The sequence below is a fragment of the Ovis canadensis genome, chromosome 7, assembly GCF_042477335.2.
Source record: "Ovis canadensis isolate MfBH-ARS-UI-01 breed Bighorn chromosome 7, ARS-UI_OviCan_v2, whole genome shotgun sequence".
Taxonomy (NCBI): Eukaryota; Metazoa; Chordata; class Mammalia; order Artiodactyla; family Bovidae; genus Ovis; species Ovis canadensis.
In genome coordinates, this window is record NC_091251.1 from 17047987 (window position 1) to 17066494 (window position 18508).

Sequence of the window (18508 nt, forward strand, 5' to 3'; positions counted from 1 at the left end):
GCATCGAGTCCTGACCATTTCAGGCAGAAGGCCTGTGATGGTCTATATTCCATGGTGTTCCAGAGAGGAGTGAGGTGGTGGGCTAGAGGGTTAGTCAATTCAAGATTTCATTAAAGTACCAACAGGATTTGTGAGAAATGACTGAATCTACATTGAGGTAAGAACTAGTTTAACCACAATTATGTGTAATAAACAAATGGTACACACTATTCTTAATATTAATTTCCAATATCGTTTTCAATAAAGAATTGCTTTAAAATGCCATTGGCTAAGAACAGCCAAAAAATAGTCTCTATTCTACTCTGGTCTGAATGTCTCTTCTCTAATACGTTGTCCAAATTTTCCTCTTCTTTCATTTAAATTATTATTTTTTTTATGACAGTCCAGCTGTTCCTATCCACTACTGGGATTTCATGTCTTTCTATTTCAGGGCCTTTGTTACTAATCGGTAACGTATCTCTATATGCAATTGCTTAAAGTTTAGATTTAAACAACAGTGTAATTATCATAGAATTGCCAACATTTGTTTTTAATATACTCACAAAGATGCCTGGCACTGAACACTTTTTCCTCCAGGAATAATGTCAGGCAATGAAAAAGCTTACTGAAATGAAACATACTAAGTACAAAACATCGGAGGAGGCAATGGCACCCCACTCCAGTCCTCTTGCCTGGAAAATCCCATGGATGGAGGAGCCTGGTAGGCTGCAGTCTATGGGGTCACTGAGAGTCGGATACGACTCAGTGACTTCACTTTCACTTTTCACTTTCATGCATTGGAGAAGGAAATGGCAACCCACTCCAGTGTTCTTGCTTGGAGAATTCCAGGGATGGCAGAGCCTGGTGGGTGGGCTGCCGTCTCTGGGGTTGCACAGAGTCGGACACGACTGAAGCAATTTAGCAGTAGCAGCAAGTACAAAACATTAGGTATTTACTACTTTTCTCCCGCTTTCAAGAGTATTTTTTAGTGACTTGTGTTCACTGAATCTTTCTGAAAGATTCCATTTCACTTTCATTGAAATAATTCTTTCTTTTTGCCCACATAATTCATTGGTAAATATAATAAATTAAAATATGGAAATAGAGTGACGAATGCAACTGGCATAAACAGGTGTGGGAACCAACTCACAGTTTCTTGGTAAGGCGACAGCTGAGCTGGTGAGGAGTTGCCCTGTGCACGGGAGCAGTGCCATACAAAGTTGAGTGTGCACCTGGATCGACGGTGGGCTTGGTAAGACACAGAGAGCACCCAAACCGTGACACAGGGAACTCATCCAGGATGCAGAAGCAGGCTCACAGACACGAAGAGCAGACTTGGAGGTGCCAAGTGGAGTGCGGGCCATGGAGGGACAGACGGGGAGCTTGGGGTGAGAAGATGCAAACCAGGTTGTGTAGGATGGGTAAATAGCAAGGTCTGACCTTATAACACAGGGATCTGCATTCAATATCCTGTAATAAACCATAAAGGGAAAAAACATAAAAGAAGATAATGAAAATCTGAAAAGATGGTTAATGCTAAAATGATCATTTAAAAATTTAATTATTTTTCAATTGCTTAAACAATAAATGTCCATTGCTGTATGGTAGGCCTGGACATCTCTTAATTGGCTTAATTTATTAAACTTTCTTTTTTTCAAAAATATTGCCTTAAGCTAATAGGCTAAAGGAAACTTTCCAAAATAAAATCTTCGTATATTAAAAAAAACCAGATTGCAGAACTTTATCTCGTCGAATCTTGCATTTCTAACAAGTTATTGGAGGATGCTGACCCTTCTTGTCTGGGATGGGGGGCAGACTTTGAGAACAACTATTTACTGATGTAGACAACAGTTTGGACATTTAAAGTGATTGTAACCACCAAATCCTGAAAGATGATGTTGTGAAAGTGCTGCACTCAATATGCTAGCAAGTTTGGAAAACTCAGCAGTGGGGGAAAACTCAGGACTGGAAAAGGTCAGTTTTCATTCCAATTCCAAAGAAAGGCAATGCCAAAGAATGCTCGAACTACCACACAATTGCACTCATCTCACACACTAGTAAAGGAATACTCAAAATTCTCCAAGCCAGGCTTCAGCAGTACGTGAACCATGAACTTCCAGATGTTCAAGCTGGTTTTAGAAGAGGCAGAGAAACCAGAGATCAAATTGCCAACATCTGCTGGATCATCGAAAAAGCAAGAGAGTTCCAGAAAAACATTTATTTCTGCTTTATTGACTACGCCAAGCCTTTGACTGTGTGGATCACAATAAACTGTGGAAAATTCTGAAAGAGATGGGAATACCAGACCACCTGACCTGCCTCTTGAGAAATCTGTATGCAGGTCAAGAAGCAACAGTTAGAACTGGACATGGAATAACAGATTGGTTCCAAATAGGAAAAGGAGTACGTCAAGGCTGTATATTGTCACCCTGCTTATTTAACTTCTATGCAGAGTACATCACGAGAAACCCTGGGCTGGAAGAAGCACAAGCTGGAATCAAGATTGCCAGGAGAAATATCAATAACCTCAGATATGCAGATAACACCACCTTTATGGCAGAAAGTGAAGAGGAACTAAAAAGCCTCTTGATGAAAGTGGAAGAGGAGAGTGAGAAAGTTGGCTTAAAGCTCAACATTCAGAAAATGAAGATCATGGCATCTGGTCCCATCACTTCATGGTAAATAGATGGGGAAACAGTGGAAACAGTGTCAGACTTTATTTTTTGGAGCTCCAAAATCACTGCAGGTGGTGACTGCAGTCACGAAATTAAAAGACACTTACTCCTTGGAAGGAAAGTTATGACCAACCTAGATAGTATATTCAAAAGCAGAAATATTACTTTGCCAACCAAGGTCCGTCTAGTTAAGGCTATGGTTTTTCCCGTGGTCATGTATGGATGTGAGAGTTGGACTGTGAAGAAAGCTGAGCGCCGAAGAATTGATGCTTTTGAACTGTGGTGTTGGAGAAGACTCTTGAGAGTCCCTTGGACTGCAAGGAAATCCCACCAGTCCATTCTAAAGGAGATCAGTCCTGGGTTTTCATTGGAAGGACTGATGCTGAAGCTGAAACTCCAGTACTTTGGCCACCTCATGAGAAGAGTTGACTCATTGGAAAAGACTCTGATGCTGGGAGGGATTGGGGGCAAGAGGAGAAGGGGAAGATAGAGGATTAGATGGCTGGATGGCACCACTGACTCAATGGACATGAGTTTGAGTGAACTCCTGGAGTTGGTGATGGACAGGGAGGACTGGCGTGTTGTGATTCATGGGGTCGCAAAGAGTCGGACACGACTGAGCAATTGAACTGAACTGAAGCACCAAATAGCCCCGTAGGCTGATGAGATGAAGTCTGACTGACAGCGCTCCCTGTACTTGTCCATCAGGCCCTCCAACCGCTTATCCAGGTGTTCTGTGTTTAGCTGCAGAGGCTCAGTCAACCTGGGCTCTGGACCTGTCTTTGTAAATATACGATTTGAGATGTTCACCTAACTTCAACAATCTCCGATATCCTCATCTGTAGAAACGGATATACTCATCTTTTTGTAGGGACAAAGGACTTTATTACTCATTGCCCAGCAAGAGCATGAACATCAACATATTTGTGTTGGTGGCTTTGGCTGCCAAGTCCCCTGGAGGTTACACAAAAAAATGGGCCAGACAGATGCTATGCACACAGTGGATTTGTGTGGCAGCTGAGGAATACTGAGCTTGGAGAATCCACTGCTTTTATAGTGAGCACTAAACGAGACTGCTCTTGAGCTAGAAGATATTAATTTATTCCTTGAGTTTACCAGCTGTATAAAAATAATCCTGAGAAATAGCTTCAGTAAAACAGCAGACAGGATCCTGCAGTCCTGGAACACACAGCAGGAAGAGTACAAGAGGGTTAGGCGGGACTGTGTGGCCCTGCACTATGCTCTTATACAGTGTGTAGAATTGCTTTACCCAAGCATATTCACATCGTACTACTTGATACACATTGCCAAACTGCCCTTCGGAAAACTTGTACCAGATTACATTCCCACCAAGACTGCAGAAGAGGGCCCTTCTCTCCACATTCTCATTGACGCTGGAAATTACCAACTTAAAAATAAAATTGAATTATAGTTGATTTACAATACTGTGTTAATTTCAAATATGGCAAAGTGATTCAGCCCTGTGGCTCAGCAGTAAAGAATCTGCCTGCAATGCAGGAGACGTGGGTTCAGTCCCTGGGTTGGGAAGATCCCCCTGAAGGAAGGCATGGCAACCCACTCCAGTATTCTTGCCTGGTGAATCCCATGGACAGAGGAGTCTGGCGGGCTTCAGTCCACAGGGCCGCCAGGAGTCACAACTGAAGCAACTGGATTCTTTTCCATTCAGATTCTGATTCTTTTCCATTCTAGATTATTACAATATACGGAGTATAGTTCCCTATGCTATATAGTTGGTCCTTGTTAGTTATATATTTTACATATAGTAGTATCTGTTAATCCCCTACTCCTAATTTACCCCTCCCTGCTTCCTCTTTGGTAAACATAAATTGTTTTCCCTTTGTGAATTTATTTCTGTTTTGTAAATAAATTCACTTATATTATTTTTTAGATTCCAATATGTTTGTATTATATAATATTTGTCTTTCTCTTTCTGACTTACTTCACTTCGTATGATAATCTCTAGGTCCATCCATGTTGCTACATACAAATGGCATTATTTCATTCTTTTTGTGGCTGAGTAATATTCCGTTGTACATACGTCCAATATCTTCTTTATCCATTCATCTGTCAATGGACATTTGGGTTGCTTCCATGTCTTGGTTATTGTAAACAGTGCTGCTATGGACACTGACATGAATATATCTTTTCAAATTATACTTTTCAGCTTTTCTGGGAATATACCCAGGAGTAGGACTGCCAGATCAATGGTAACTTTTTTAAAGGATTAAAGGAATTTCCAGACTGTTTTCCACAGTGGCTGCACAAATTTATATTTCCACAAACAGCATAGGAGGGTTCCCTTTTATCCATACCCTCTCCAGCATTCATTATTTGCAGATTTTTTGATGATGGCCATTCTGACCAGTATGAGGTGATACCTCATTGAAGTTTTGATTTGCATTTCTCTATTAATTAGCAATGTTGAGCATCTTTTTATGTACCTGTTGGCCACCTATATGTCTCCTTTGAAGAAAGGCTGTTTAGGTATTCTGTCCTTTTTTTTTTTTTTCCCCCGATTGGGTTGCTTGAGTTTTTTTGCTGTTGTTGTTGTTATAGAGTTGCATGAGCTATTTATATAATTTGAAAATTAAGCCCTTGTCAGTTTTATCATTTTACACTTTGCTAGCTCTATTTATAAAAGGCAAATTGTCATTTCATTTGTGTCTCTTTGATCAATGGTGAGGTTGACCATCTTTTCCTACTTATTCACTGTTTGTATCTCTTCTGCTGTAAAAAGCATGTGCTTGTATTCTCAAGACGAGTTGGCTTGGATCTTCTTAGGCCTGGGAAGAATGCATCCTGAGCATCAGTTTTAAGCACTGAGTGTCTGAATCCACCTGCCAGTGCAGGAGATGCAGGAGATGGAGTTTCAATCCCTGGGTCAGGAAGGTCCCTTAGAGAGGGAAATGGCACCCACTCCAGTGTTCCCAAGGACAGAGGAGCCTGGCAGGCTATAGTCCATTGGGTTGCAAAAGAGTTGGGCACGTCTTAGCAACTCAACAATGTAAACCTCCCTTCAGAGCTGCCATGGGCGGCATCTCTTGCTCAAAGTCCTTATTTTCCTATCAGGTAATTCTTTAAACTAGATTCTGGTGACTGCCCCTTCTCCTTGCCTCTTCATTAATGCTACTGTTCATAGTACCGGAATATTGCGCTATTCTTTGTGGTTTGCCTTACTCTGCCTGTGCTTTTTATAAATTGTCCTTTTGTAAAATGCTTTCAAAATTATCCAGTTTCAATGCGCTGTCTATTTCCTGCTGAGACTCTCGCTGGCATGGTAATTGGTAGTATAACCCAGAAAACAAATCAGAATCTTTAAAATGGCATCAGATTAGAACTGTCTGCAATATTTAAAGAGCACAGGAGAAATGGGGCTGTGGGTAATCCTTGAGGAACAATAGCATCATGATTACTCAAACTGTCTCTGATGATGACACGGAAGGGGAAAATGCTGCGGGGTCACGTAGCTGCGGAACTTGATTTCTGCGACAACAATGATGATTTGAGGGATTATGTGTCCTCCAGGTTATTCTGATCTGCCTAGAGGGCAGAGTAAGGAAAACGAGAAGTGAAATAACTGAATCAGAACTCAGGTTATGTCAGAAAATCTTGATAGCAGCTTTAAAGAGTATCTTATTTCCTACAGTTGAAAAAGATGCATCTGAGGACCAAGCTTAGAGTCTGACTAAAACAGTTGCAGCACCAGTTAAATTGTCAAAACCATGAAGCCTGTTACATTAAAATAGGGAAACTTACGGAAAAACTAGTGGGACCCTGTCCGCTGAGTCCTAGTATGGAGACACCCTTCACAGCAAAGAAGGTATGATGATGAATCTACACTGCTGGAATTCATTGATCTTGCTATGTGTCCCATCTCCAGTTTAGCCACTGGATTGCTAGCAAAGCAGAAAAGCTTACTGAAGACACAGTTTTGGCCAAAGCACCCTCAAGGTTAGGACACTGTCTTACAGGATATGGCACATGCCTTGAATAAACAGCCAATATATGGTGCATCTTCATCCACAGTTAAATTGCATGAATCTGGGAACAAATAACATGTAGCATGTGCAAAAACTCATCATATACTAGACCACAAAGCAGGGCTTAATAAATTCCTAAGAATTAATGTCATACAACTTTTTTTCCCAAAAAGAGTGCAACAAAGACAGTAATAATAAAAAGAGATAAGAAACCCTTATATGTTTTAGAATTTCTTAAAGCATACTACAAAAAATTCATGGGTGCCATAAGGCAAGAAGAAATAAAAGGCATAGAGTTTTGAGTTCAGTTCAGTTCAGTTCAGTTCAGTTGCTCAGTCGTGTCTGACTCTTTGAAAGGAAATAATAACATTGTCACTATTTTGCACATGCTTGTGTATGGAGAAAATCCAAACTATCCCCCACTACACCAACAACTTATTTAAATTCATATGTGGATTTAGTAAGGTTACTGGATGTAAGGTCAATACGTAAAAGTCAATTGTATTTCTATATAATATTAACAATGAAGATCAGAATATAAAATCTTTTAAATATTATTTTTAATAGGTAAAAAAGTCAAACATCCAGAAATTAATTCTGAAAATAAAACATCAATGAGTAATTTAAAGCAGGCCTAAATAAATAGACAAATACGCCACTTTCATGAACTAGAAGACTGAATATTGATTAAACGTCAGTTCTATCCAAATTGATCTATAGATTCCATACAATCTCAGTCAAATTCCAATAGATTTTTGTTTGTGGAAATTGACAAGCTGATTTTAAAATTCATATGGTCATGCAAAGAATCTAGAATGACCAAATCAATCTTGCACAAGAAAAAATTGATGATTTATATGAAAAGATTTCAACACTTACCACATAGCATATTAAATAAGACAATGTGCTTTAGGCACATGGATAGTCAATTAAAATAATGGAAACAAAATAAGAGTCTAGAACAGACTCGCAGAAAAATACCACTGCAATTCTTTGGTGGCGGGAGAAGGTTATCTTTTCAATATTCTTTTCAGTAAGTGGTGTCGGATCAGTTAGCTAACCACATGGAAAAGAAAATGATTCCTATATAATACCATACACAAAAATTAAAATGAAATGGGTATAAACTTCAACATGAAAGGCAAAACAATGAAGCTTTTAGAAGAAAAGATCTTGATGACCTTGGAGTGGGCAAAGATTTCCTAAACAGAACACGGTAAGCACTATCACTGAAAGAAAAGAAGTATATTTCATAGAGTTATAAACAAATTCATCAAAAATATCATTTAGAGAATGAGAAGACTGGGAGAAAAAATTCACAATACATGTAACAGATAAAGGATTCATAATCAGAGTGTATGAAGAATTCCTACAACTCAATGATAGGAAGACAAATAATCCACTATAGAAATAAGCAAAAGTTCTAAATAAATAGTTCATAAAAGAAGATATGTAAATGGTCAACAAATATATAAAAAGGTGTTCAACATTATAGTCAGGAGGGATATGCAGACTGAAAAGACTTTAAGGTATTTTACAATTAAAATAGCTAAAATTAAAAAAGAAAAATGGACAATATAAAATATTGATGGGATGTGAAACAATGAGAACTCTCACATATTACTGGTGGGAGTGTAAGCTGGTAAAAACCACTATGGAAAACTGTTTGGAAGTATCTAATAAAACTAAATATATGTTTATCCTATGACTTAGCAATTCTCCTACTAGCTATATAGCCAAGTCAGCGTCAGTCAGTGAGAGAAATGAGTAAATAGGTCCACCAAAAGACGTTTGTAAGAACATCTATAGTAGTTTTATTCATAATAGCCTCAAACTAGAAACAACCCAAATATGCATCGACTAGAATAGACAAATGAGTATATTTGTTTCCAGTAATGGAGAGGAAAGAAAAGCCAATCATTGCTACAACATGGATAAATCTTGCAGTCACAAAATGGAATATATGACTCCAATTCAGATGATGTTCAAAAAGAGGTAAAACTAATCTATGATATTTAAGTCAATAGTAGTTACCTCTAGGGATATATTTACGGAGAAGTGGCATAAGGATGTTCTTTGGGATGCTAAAAATGTTCTATATCTTGATCTAAGCTGTGGCTAAGTAGGTGTATACATACAAACATATTATTAGGTTATTCACTTAAGAATTGTGCACTTTATGTATAGTACAGCTCCATAACAAATCTTTTGGAAGTTGTGGGATAAAGAAAACAGTTATAATAAAAAATAATTTATAATAAAATTGTAAAATATTCAGAACCAAATGAAACAGAAAGCACTTCATGTCAAAACTTGTGGGAAACAGCCAATGGAGAACTTAGGAGGAAATTTATAGCCTTGATTGCATATATTAGAAAACAAGAAAGATGGAAAATTAATGAGCTATTTAAGTAAAATTTTGCTAGAAAGAGAACCATAGATAAATTCTAGAGAAAACTGAAGCAAATGTGTTGAAAGCAGAAATTAACGTAATAGAGAACAAAATTCGTAGCACAGAAGAGAAGAAATGCGTTGAAAGAAAGCAATAAACAGAAGTCAATAGAGGGGAAAAAAATGCAGAGCAGAAGTGAATTAGTAGCTACGGAGCAGAAGGAACAGAAGCGCCGAAATGGATGTGTCCTGTCTACTCTGCATGTGACTCGAGAACGTGCAGTTTCTAGAGAGGCTGTTCTGTTCCAGAGTTGCAGTCAGACCACTGGAGCTACAGCTGAATTGGGAACTGCGTTTCTCCATGAACACTGCTGAGGTTGTTCTCTGCCCTCCCTTGTTTTCACATGAATCTTTGCAATGAAATCTTATCATTAGAGGTAAACTGAACTTCATCTCTAATTCTTGCAACCTGTTGTATTTACCTGACCAACATCCTTTCCCTCTTCTTTTGCTAACAGCATACCATTGAGCCTTCTGGGAACCAGACTGTGATTACTTACAGTTTTGTTTCCTGAGATGCTGACCCAATCTCTCAGTTCTGTGTTGGGCCTGCGATCCCGGCATGATGAAGTAAAGCACAACTCACAGGCAACTGATTCAGGGATGAGCACCTGCCCAGTCAGGCCAGTTGATGTCATTCCTATGATTTTCCAGAAATCGTGGGGAAGAAGGCACTCTCTTTCCTTGAGGCTACTAGCCTGGTTGAATTAAGCCTGGAGTTGGTGATAACCACCTTTCCAACACAATGGGACGAATGCCTAGCTTGAGAACGAAGCCAACACAGAGGAAAGCAGAGCAGAGTTGGAGGAGAGAAAATGTAGGAGTGACGGCTAACAATGTGGGAGGTCCCGGATCCAGCAGCAGGTGAACTCATAATCAATGGCTTTTTGCTTAAACCATTTTCCTTCTGGATATCTGCACTTGCAACCCAATGTCCTTTTTTCCTCCACAATGTCCTAATAGCAACTGTTGACCAATATATATATAAAAAAAAAATCTACCTTAACTACTTTTTTAAAAAGCTGTCACTGCTCTTCAGCAACCCATAGGATCTCTGTGCACGTTTTCCCATAACGTTACAATTATTTTTTTCCTTTCAAATTAGTGTTTATGGTTTCAATATTATGCATCAACATGTATAAAATTTTTGCCAACTGCATTTAATTGGAACTTTCAGAAGATTCAGTCAGTAGTCCTAAGTTTAAATTTGAGAGATAAAGTAATTTGGCAGGGCCCAAATAAGTCAGTAGTTGGAGTACAAATACAGCTTCCCTGAAGAATCGCTCTCCCTACTTCCATGGAACCTCCTGGGCATAGGCTGCCAAAATGAGATTTGTAATTACTGCCACAATCAAAATGCTCAGGGAAATCAGGGCTCTTAGAAAACTGCGTTGAGTTCTCATTATTTTTCAAATACTTACACCTTTCTCTGTTCCATCCTCAATTCCCCACAAAATCTATGAGTAGAGGAAATAAAAATCTCAGCAGTACCAACAGAGCCAGTAGCATAAATGCTGAGCTAATACCCATGTCGCCCTGGGATCTGCTCCCAGGCAGAGTCCTTGGCTAACACTGTGCGTGCCCTCTCTCACCGAGTGCTCTCCGCCAGAACAAAAGCCTGCATTCTCACACCGCAAAGACTGAAAGGACTCTGGTGATTTCAAAGCACATAACATGACGCTGAGAAGGCTTGCCATTTTTGTTGTTACGGTTTTCAATTCCAGTTTTAATAGCATGAATTTTGATAGCAGATCTTTCTTCTGAGTTGATGCTAATCAGTGGTTAATCAGGCAGAACTTTAGAGACTGCAGAAGACTGGATTATTCTTCCCTCTAAATTAGAGTCTAACCAGTGAAATGTAGAGCCTTTCAAATGACAATCCTGCAGTCACCAAGCAAACAAGTTCTCTCACAGCAGCTGTGATGGGTTTTGTGTATAAGATTTCACCTCCCTCTTCCTGGACTAAGCAAGATACATTTCCATTTTAGAAGATGCTGAAAATGAACTACTTTTTCAGCAGACAAGCAGTCGGAGTATTTCTTCTGGCTTGCTCCAGACTCCTTCTATTTCTAAACACGGATGTTGTTCATCAGCGTAAGGTGGTAGGCCAAATCAGATTTACAAACATTTGATTATTGGAATAAATTCAGATAAGAACACATCTGAAGTTCTCCCAGTCGAGGCCCTTGTGGTTCACCGGTTGAACTTCCCAGGTAGCTCAGCGGGTAAAGAACCTGCCTGCAAGGCAGGAGATGCAGGTTCGATCCCTGGGTTGGGAACATCCCCCTGGAGAAGGAAATGGCAACCCACTCCAGTATTCTTGCCTGGGGAATCCCATGGACAGAGGCGCCTGGCGGGCTACAGTCCACAGGGTCACAAAGAATCAGACACAACTAAGGCAGCTGAGCACACACAGCACAAATTTCTCCAAAGGACTGAAAAAAAAGAAACACATCTGACTCCTCCTAGGAGTATCTAGGTCTTAATACTTGCAAGCAACTTTTGTTAAAAATAACTTTGTTTTTACTAATACTCATTATTATCTCTGGTTTCTAGTATAACTATAACTTGAATAAATGAATCAATGAATGCATTGAATTCTGGTTCAGCAGGGAAATTTTCACTTTCTTCTTAGAGCATACTCTGGCATTTAAAACAAACTTTTCATTATTTGTATAATTTTAACAGCTTTGATTTGCCTATAGTTAGCAATTAAATCTTTGCTGCTTGAAGTCATAAACAGAAATCACATGTTCAGATGTCTTTCTCTTCAGGAATTATTCCTTTTTTCAGATTCTGTCCCAGAAAGCTTATGAGTAATGATTGAAAAGGGAAATTCAATATTTATCTTCTTTGTTAGGATTAGCTGGTAAATTGGTAGCCTGAGAGGATTTCTCTGTTCATTGATAGGTGGAATTTTTACGGATGGGTAAACAGTACTTTGTAAGGTGCAGAGCTGCAAATTCAAGTCAGAGTGTCAAATGAGAGGCAAAATTTCATTTTTCCTGAGGGACAGTGAGTTCTGAAGAAATGGAGCGAAAGTTTCCAGAGCTTTTATGCTGCTTTACTCAACATGTCCAGATATGTGCTTTTTTACAGCTTATCTCATTAACTCCACCAAGAACTTTTAATCTAGAAAGAAGACGTTTTCAAGCACTTGTAAGTTATTTGTTTGTTTAACTATCTGTTTCTTCTGCATGGCAACAGCCTTTTAGAGCGAGGATTTAGAGGGGGGTGTGTGCGTGTGCGTGTATATGTATGTGTTTGGTTTTTAATGAGGCATTTATTTACCCAGTTTTTTTTGGGTCTGTGAAAATATTTTTTTAAAAGAAGTCTAGTTGATTACAATGTTATCTTAGTTTCAGGTGAACGGCTAAGCGATTCAGTTAAACATATACATGTGTGTGTGTTAAGTCACCTGAGTTGTGCCCAACTCTTTGTGACCCTATGGACTATAGCTCACCACTCTTTCCCCATATAGGTTATTACAGAATACTGAGTAGAATTCCCTGCGCTGCACTAAAGTTCCTCCTTGTTTATCTGTTTTGCATATAACAGTATGTATATGTTCGTCCCATCCTAATTTACTCCCCACCTCTCCCCTTTGGTATCCATAAGTTAGCTTTCTATGTCTGTAGGTCTATTTCTGTTCTCCCTATAAGCTCATTTGTATCTTTTGTTGTTCTTGTCTACCCAGTTTTAGAGCAGCATTCCTTGCATTAACTGTTTCAGTAACTCCCCAAATCCATTACTATAAGGCTTCCTAAGGGCGCAACTTAGGCAAGCAAGCATTCAACCCACACCCATCTTAGCCTTTATTTAGAAAACAAAATCTGGACACGCTCTCCTTTCAGGCTTTAGAGTTCTGTCTTGACCTTTGTGAAGCACCAGAGTCAAACACTGTGCTTGTGATCACCTTTTTCTCTCTGCTATTGTGCCGTGCATGCCTGCTAAGTCACTCCAGTCGGGTCCAACTCTTTGCAACACTATGGACTGTGGCCTGCCAGGCTCCTCATACTTTCTCTTACCCATCATCACTCGAGGATCAACTCTGATTCCCACACAAAATGAGTGATTTTGGTATTTATTCCATGCAAATTATGACTTCATTTTAATTTAAAAAATTCTTTTTATGATATATGAAAGTTTTCTTCTCTGTGACAATGTTGTTGTTGCCATATTCCATCCTCCTGATTCCTCTCTTGTGAGGTCTGTGCCCTTGGCTCAGTCTTCATCCAAGCTGACCACACTCTAGCTTCTGAGTTCCTCATTCTTCTCAATGCCAGGCATTTTCACTTACAGCCTACAGAAAGAGTTCCCATGGGTCATAATGTAAAGCTGATCTTCAGTGATAACCTCTAAATATTAACAGAATACTCTCTGCCAGCAATCTCTTATTTCTATAGCTTACTCTTTTGCTCCCAATGTAGCTCATCTTATTCATGGCCAGTCCTCTAAGCCATTAAATTTTCTTCCAATTTACCATCTCCCCCTAGATGGCATTTTTGGTCTGTGCTGTGTTTGTTGACTGGTCTTCATGTCCTTCTGTTTTCCTGGACTCACAAAACCACAGCCCAGGATCCATATGATCATATTTTTCATCTGCTCCTATTCATAGGTGGGTGTCCATGGTGGACGAGATTGTACAACATTATACATGAGAAACACAGGTAAATAATGGCCTCCAGTCATAATGCTGAGCCATCTTCTACCTGGCCTCAGTCACTAGATGACCTTGTTTCTGACTTCATTGAGAAAATCCAAGTCACTGCACAAGTATGCCCTCAAATGACCACCCTTATTCCCCGGCAAATGCATCTTACTTTTACCCTCTTACCTCCTTTTAGGCTATCTCCATAAAAGAGGCTCCTTCCTCCTGAAGAGGGATAATCTCCCCACTTTAGCTTTTTTCTTTTTCTGGCCCTGCTGTCAGTCATGTGGGATCTCAGATCTTAGTTGCTGATCAGGGGTTGAACCCCCACCCCCTGCCATAGAAACACAGATTATTAACCACTGGGCCACCAGGGAAGTCCCTCTCTACTCTAGCTTTCTATCCTGTCCCACGACTCCTCTCTTTCCCATAACTTGCCTACTCCATTAACTCCTTCTTCAGCAAATATTTACTAAATGTTCAGTTCTTTTTTTGCACCACACTCCCACCACCTTCTTCTGAGAAAATTACTGTCTTCCTTGAGAAATTCTTCTGCCTCCTACCTAACCAGGTAGCTCAGCACCACTTGCCATGTTCTCGCATAATCTTATACGCCGGTCGCAGTTGATTCTCAAGGAAAAGTTCTTATATCAACCTTGGGAATAAGCTGAAGGTGAGACCCCAAAAGCCTAAGCATTCATTCACAGGTGCCATGCCTTTGGAAAAATATTAAAGCTCTTCTCTCTGAGAGGCTGATTAAATTTGTTTGTTGTTATAAACAAGGGAGAGAAAGAAACAAAAAAACAGGGAGCATAGGAGGATCAAGACAGACAAACATGACGGAGGCTGACTGGGACGAGGGGAGGAGTGTCCCTCTAAGACTGGGAGCGGGGACAGATAGAAGGGGAAAGAAGGGAGTGGAGAAAGCGGTAGCTGAAAGATGTTTTAAGAATGAGAAAACGAATCCATTACTTGAAGGGTTTGTGCGGCTGTCATTTCACTCTTCTGCCTTCTTTCCACACAGCCTCCCAAAATGTCTTTCTGAGGAGATCTTCTTGTTGATGGGATTTAAAGTCTTCCCTGGTGGCTCAGATGGTAAAGCGTCTGCCTGCAATGCGGGAGACCCAGGTTTGATCCCTGGGTTGGGAAGGTCCCCTGGAGAAGAAAATGGCAACCCACTCCAGTACTCTTGCCTGGAAAATTCCATGGACCGAGGAGCCTGGTAGGCTACAGTCCATGGGGTCACAAAGAGTCGGACATGACTGAGGATTTAAAGAGGGACGGAATTTTGCATCTGTACTGCTGTTACGCAGCACATAACAGAACAGAGAATCAAAAGAAAGAGATCATGAGACTGTAAAATGTATCCACCTGCATTCTACCCCTGAAACTTAACAGAGATCATGAGAAGAGCTTAGGCTTCCATGTGATTGAGGTTCAAGTCAACTTTACCATTTTTTTCTGAAAGGACAGGTGGAAGGCACTGCTGATACTGGGTTATATGTTATACCTCCAAGTAGATACATGGCAATCCATGTGCAGTTGCAAAACAAAGCAATGATTCTCAAAATAAGATCTGCCAAAAACTAATGGGCTTTCCTGGTGGCTCAGCAGTTAAAGCGTCTGCCTGCAATGCAGGAGACCCAGGTTCCATCCCTGGGTCAGGAAGATCCCCTGGAGAAGGAAATGGCAACCCACTCCAGTATTCTTGCCTGGAGAATCCCATGGAGGGAGGAGCCTGGTAGGCTACAGTCCATGGGGTCGCAAAGAGTTGGACACGACTGAGCGACTTCACTTTCACTTTCATACACTAATGGGATTGGGGGCTCCTCTTTGTGCAAGTCCTATTTTCCTTTTTACTATGAGTGACTAGTGCACACTCATATAGATTATTTTACTAAGTGAATACTAAAATGAACCAGTTAGCAGAGTTTACTGAAGACTAACCCAAGACACCTGGCTGCCCCTGAGTGCCATAAATTTCCACTACATCTGATGCAAAGACCAGAATCTCCATAATTCTCAGACTGAACTGTATTATCTCCATCAACAATGCTGATGTGACTGGGTCATGGCTTTAATCTGCTGCTGTTCCTAAAACAATAAATACAAATGAGTGCTTTTTACTTTTGTGGATCATTTTGTTTTCATGTAATGGGAATTTTTTTGGGTAATTGCCACAATGTTACCATTTTCAAGTCATTGTTATCACCAAGTTCTTTTTTCCAGTGGGAGATGGGAACAACTTGGGTAGGTAAGCTGCAAGGCCTTTTGTCCTGATTACGTTGGCAGATTTTCAAGCAACTGTAAAACCACTAAGCTTAAGGGCTTTTAGTAATGGCTTTGTAAGCTATTTCTCCTTCTGTGCTTCAAAGAGACTGATGCTGGAGGATGGGAAATTTGTGCTCACTTTCACTTTGGAAAGGTTGGCAGCCTCATTCTGATGCATCCATCTATTTGTGTGTCTCTAGGGTCAGTAGTGATGTCTCCTCTTTTATTCCTAATTTTAGTAATTGAGTCTTCTCCAATTTTTTCTTGGTCAAGCTAGCTAAATTTTTGTTTCAGTTTCAAAGAAACAAGTTTTGGTTTTGTTGATTTTCTCTACTGTCATTTCTATTTTCTACCTGATTAATTTCCATTCTAATCTTTATTATTTTCTTCCTTCTTCATGTTTTAGCTTTACTTTGCTCCTAAGTATACTAAGATAAAAGGTTAGGCTATTGATGTCAGACCTTATTTTATTAAACATTTTTTTTCTTCCAGTTTTATTGAGATATAATTTACAAACAGCATTGGGTAAGTTTATAGTGTATAGCATAATGATTTGACTTACATCATGTGAGATCTTATTTGTTTTTTAATATAAGCATTTACACCTATAAATTTCTAAGTACTACTTAAGTGGCATCCCATAACTTTTCTTACATTGTATCTTCATTTTCATTCATCTCACAATATTTTTAAGATTCTCTTGTGATTTCTTTGCATGCGTGCATGCTTAGTTGCTAAGCTGTGTCTGACTCTTTTGCAACCCCATGGACTGTAGCCCTCGGGGTTCCTCTGTCCATGAGATTGCTCAGTCAAGAATACTGGAGAGGGCTGCTATTTCCTTCTCCCAAGAATTGAACCTATGTCTCCTGAATTACAGGCAGATTCTTTACTACTGAGCCACCTGGGAAACCCTATTGATGTTCTTTTTTCATGGCTGAGTAATATTGCATTGTATGGATGTACCACATTTTGTTTATCCATTCATAAGTTGGATTGTTCCACTCCAATCATTGGATTGTTTCCATCTTTCAGCTCCTGGAGAAGGAAATAGCAACCCACTCCAGTATGCTTGCCTGGAGAATCCCATGGACAGAGGAGCCTGGTGGGCTGCAGTCCATAGATAGGATTGCAAAGAGTTGGACACGACTGAGCAACTAACGCTTACTTACTATAATTATTATATCTTCCTGATGGATTGACACGTTTATTATTATAAAAAGTGCAACTTTATTTTTGGTAACATTTTTTATTTCACTGTCTGTGTTGTCTGATATTAGTATAGCCACTCCAGCTTTCTAGCTTTCTAAAATTGATATTTGCAAGGTATATTTTTCTTTTTTTTGCCCTTTTACTTTCAACCTATTTGTATCTTTGAATCTAAAGTATGTTAACTGTAAAACAGACTCATAGACTTAGTGAATGAACTTACAGTTACAGGGGAGAAGGATAAGAGGAAGGGATAGTTGGGGAGTTTGGGAATGAGATGTACACTCTGCTATATTTAAAATGGATAACCAACAAGGTCCTACTGTATAACACGTAGGACTCTGCTTAATGTTATATGGCAGCCTGTATGGGAGGGGAATTTGGGAAAGAATGAATATATGTATTTATATAGTTAAGTCCCTTTGCTGTCCACCTGAAACTAATACAACATTGTTAATTGGCTATGTTGTTGTTGTTTAATGCCTAAAATTGAAAAGTGAAAGTCACTCAGTTGTGTCTGACTCTTTGCGACCCCATGGACTATACAGTCCATGGAATTCTCAAGGCTGAATACTAGAGTGGGTAGCCTTTCCCTTCTCCAGGGGATCTTCCCAACCAAGGAATCAAACTAGGTTCTCCTGCATTGCAGACAGATTCTTTACCAACTGAGCTATCAAGGAAGTCCACTCAGTGGCTAAGTCATGTCCAACTCTTTGTGACCCCATGGACTGTAGCCCGCCAGGCTCCTCTGTCCATGAGATTTCCCAGGCAAGAATATTGAAGTAGGTTGCCATTTCCTTCTCCAGGGGATCTTCCCAACCCAGGGATCGAACCCACATCTTCTGCATTGCTTGTGGATTCTTTACCACTGAGCCACCTGGGAAACCTATTAATCAGCTATACTCCAATATGAAATAAAAAGTTTTTAAAAAGTATGCTTACAATAGACAGTACATAGTTGGATCTTGCTTTTTTACAAAATTTCAGTTTGACAATCTCTGCCTTTTGATTAAATTTTTCATCTCATTATATTCAACATTATTATTGATATAGTTGAATTTACATCTGATATTCTACTTCTTTTTTGCCTACATGGGTCATGCTTTCTTTGTTCCACTGTTCTTTCTTTGCTGCTTTCTTTTGCATTAAGTAAATATTTTCACTACAACATTTTAATTCCTCTAATGATTTTTTTAAAATTTGGATGGCATTTTAATTTTAAGCATCATAATGGCAGATTTACCATATACGTTTTAACTTATCAGCATATATTT

The 18508-nt window shown here is 39.5% G+C and overlaps 1 long non-coding RNA gene across 1 annotated transcript in view; it reads right to left on the reverse strand.

Annotated features, from left to right (window-relative positions):
- Window positions 1-367: 367 nt before the first annotated feature.
- Window positions 368-18508, reverse strand: part of LOC138443265 (uncharacterized) — a 33610-nt gene continuing 15469 nt past the window's right edge. Inside the window, exon 3 of the long non-coding RNA XR_011258050.1 lies at window positions 368-1449. This is a non-coding gene — a long non-coding RNA (uncharacterized lncRNA). The remainder of the gene's footprint in view (window positions 1450-18508) is intronic.